General features: G+C 33.2%; 1 pseudogene; it reads left to right on the top strand.

The window, feature by feature from the left end:
* Positions 1-2,727: 2,727 nt before the first annotated feature.
* On the top strand, positions 2,728-3,546 carry LOC149564875 (calmodulin-like protein 2 pseudogene; annotated as a pseudogene).
* Positions 3,547-3,876: the final 330 nt, after the last annotated feature.

The following is a 3,876-nucleotide window of genomic DNA, read 5'->3' on the forward strand; positions in this document are numbered from 1 at the left end:
GATCAACGCCTACTAATGAATTTAGTCAATCTTTGCAGACAACTTTATTACAACTTTTCCTTCTAGAGTTTCCTAGTGTAGCCAACCTTTGTATGTATAAGTAAAATGTCAATACATCATTTCACCTTTGTCTTAACTGATCCTTACAGTTCATTAAAATACCATAACTCAACCTTTCCCTTAGGTTCTTTTGTTACATCTTGTTGATCAAATCCTCTTCATCAATCAACTAAGTGATAGTACTTGGATCTTATAAGCAATTGTCATTCCAACATATAACAGGTTTGACATCAATAACAAACTAATGATTGAAAACATACTTTACCAATAATTTCCCTTCTTCAATGATCTCTTTTCAATCAGATTTCAACATAAATAAAATAAATTAATGACTTTATTTGGGGTCCCGATTGATTTTTTTCTATTGTTGGTGCATCTTTAATTCTATGTAGGTGTAGGTATTTTTATTGTCATGTGTCAACATATTATTTGTCCCTTAGGAGTTTTCCTTCAATGAGGTATATATGTGTGTTGAGTTAGTTGTTGTAGGTATGTGATTTGGATTATTTCTTTGTTCTATAAATTCCTATTGGAAATCTATATTGTTTGCTACTTTGGAAGTTTAAGAGCTTCCCTAGTTGGCAAATTTGAGCACTAGCTTTGGTGGCAACTAAATACTATTGAAGCAATCTTATTTTCCATTATTCCATTTTTATTTTCATTGTTTGAATTGATTTTAAAATATCTAAACAAGGTGTGGACATATTCAGGGATAATTATAGACTACCAAAGGTACATCCTTGATTACCATAGGGATATCATCAGACTACCATAGGTATGTCATAGACTACCATAAGGACATCCTAGACTACATTAGGGACACCCTAGACTACCATAGGTACATCCCACTAAACTACATTAATTACATACTAGACTACCATAGGTACATCCTAGACTACTATAGAGATATCCCAAACTAACATAGGGACATCTTTGACTACCATTCTTGTTGTTTGGAAATCTCCATACACCTCATACCTTTTGTATGGTAGAAAAATTCTATCCCAACTATGTAGGTATTATTATAGTGGAGGGATCTTGTGATTGCTTGAGTCATTATTCATGATGGAGTTGACCATGAGTAGCTGAGAGGAGTGAAGTTTAGCATAGCTAGTAGCTAAGTGTGGGCTTAAAATATAAGAAGGTTACTTAGTGGCTTGTGAGAACAAATTTAGATTCTTCTTGGGGTTTCTACTAGTTTGTGAATTTGGGCTATATAGGGTGTCGATTTTGCAAGGTTTTGTAGAACTATTACTATAGTTGTTTATGTATTTGGTTGTAATCGAGAAGGGCTTACAACTTGATACATATGTAGTAATTTATTTGATGAACAAAGAGTTGAATTATATATCAAATCTTGTATTCTTTGGTATATTTTTGTTATGTGGTTATTTGTTGGGGCCTACATTGTGTCCTTTGGTGATTCACTAGGCCTTGCACAACATCAAGGAGTGTGTGAATTTTACATTAAAATTAATTGGAGTGTAAGATGTTTAGGTAATAACTTACACCTTAAAGTTTTGATCATATTTTTTTACTTTAATTAAAGTCAAACTTGATGTGAAAATTGAGTTTTCTAATTTAATTGATGAGAAAAGTAGAGTTAGCAAAACTCACCTGATTAAGCATGGTAGAAAGAAATAAATTGCATGGTGGAGCATTTTGAAATAGAGAAGATGTAGATGAGGATGCAATATTAGAAGGTAATGAAGATAGTGTAGATAATTTTTTTGGCCTAGATCTTGTGTGTTCTATTGTGTGTTTGTTTCTACATCAGATGTTTCTTGTCATTATTTTTTTATTTAGGGGCGTTTCTTTGTTTTTTTACTTTTGGTTGCATTCTTGTCTCTGGCATTGGTTGCAAAGAAGATGGCATCCTTGATGTTGCTATATGGTGGATGCAAGGTGGGTTCTTTGTGTTTATTATTTTTTATGGCTACCATGTAGCGTGGTTCATGAAAGTGTTTCCCTTGTTCTTGATGAGTTTTTGAATGAGAAGCACCCTCATTATGTCCTTGAAGAATAACAATGAGCTTGACATCATGTTCTCTTCAAAGAAAAAGTGATGCATTCACATTTGGTTAATGACTTGTTGAGAACTTGAGAAGACATTAAACATGGTTAGAAAAGATAATAATTTTTAAGGGAAGCTGCCTTGTATGCTAAGATTTGATTGATAATTTTACAACAATTTCTAAAAAGAAAAATTACACACTTAGAAACTTATTAAATATTAAATATTTGTCAATTATAACCGACACATAAATATTTGTCCTAGCATCAAATAAAATATTAAATGTTTTCAAAAATATTTTAAATAGATGACAGACATTCCTGTTCTCTAAATGCATCACAAAATTTAACTGAAAATCATAAATAATATGTGAGACGGACAGCGCATCTGTTTTCATTAAAGAAAAAGAATTACAAAAATCATTTGCAGGCATCCACTTGAAGCAATATTTTTTTCGGGCTCTGGAGATCCAACAGAAGACGGTGTAAAACGCGTTGAAGACCTTTGCCGTCACGCAAGACAATTTCATTGGAATTACGTGCAAACATCATTGTTTATTCGCTGGCTGTCCTCTTTTATTTGTCCAATCCATTTTCATGTTTACAACAATAATGCGTTTCCAGCGAAGAATTGAATGCTGACACGCCACGTAAATGTAGGAGTAATTGTTGGCATAATTTCCAGAGCGGTTGAAGGATCCTTCATCTCTATTTCCAACCTAAAGCTTGGCGAGGAGTTTTCCTTCTATATATAACATTACGTGCCTAAGGATGATATATTGGCACGAATCCTTTAGGGAAATTTTTATTGATTATATAAATTTTCTTGTGTTGTCTTTTCATTTCTGCCATTACCTTTCCTTACATTTTCGCAGGTTTTTATATCTAAACTTTGAAAATCAATCGAGCCGCTTCTACAGTTATCAAAAGTAATGGCCGATCTGGATGAGATTCGTAGAATGTATGAGATGCTCGATGAAAATGCAGATGGAGTGGTGAATGTGGATGAAGTGTGTGGATTCGTTAACAAGCTTGGAATATCAATTGCCGAAGGTGATGTGAGATCTTTGCTGGGAAAATCTCTCCAAGAGGATTGTTGCACCCTTCGATTAGAGGAATTTGTCGAGTTTTACCAATCCATCTTCAATCATCAAGATGTCGAAGGAAAAGACGAGTCTGAGGATTTGATGGAGGCGTTCAGAGTTTTTGATGAGAACAAAGATGGGTACATTTCATCTAATGAGCTTCAACATGTCCTCTCCTCAATGGGATTGATTCCACGTGGGCTAGATTCGCAAACATGTCAGAAAATGATATGCAGGTTTGATTCGGATTGTAATGGAGTGTTGGATTTCTCTGAATTCAAAACTATGATGTCCTCTAAGCTTTCTCCCTAAGGAACCGTAATTCCTCCTTGTAAATTATTATGCTTATTGTTGTCTATGATAAAATTGGGGGAAAATTATTTTGTTATTTTCGATTATAAATTATGCAGATCATGAAGATCAAATGGTGAATTTTTTGGAAAAATTTGTGATGTTTTTTATTTTTTTAAATTGGTCAATTGTACGATTTGTAGAATATATGTGAAAGTCTTTCAGAAAAAGAAACTTTAGATCAGGTATATAAGTAACTTGAAGTGCAGATTTGTTCAGGTATACGAGATCTACAACCATACGAAATCACATGCTAAAGTAGCTTAATTTTTAGGTTAAAAATTTCAAATAGGAAAAGTTTGACTTTTTTTTCCAAGATGTTTAAGAATGGTATCTCAAATGACACAATCAAAGCAAAATGGATCTT

The sequence above is a fragment of the Cupressus sempervirens genome, chromosome 3, assembly GCF_028749045.1.
Source record: "Cupressus sempervirens isolate cs-2001-9-10 chromosome 3, ASM2874904v1, whole genome shotgun sequence".
Taxonomy (NCBI): Eukaryota; Viridiplantae; Streptophyta; class Pinopsida; order Cupressales; family Cupressaceae; genus Cupressus; species Cupressus sempervirens.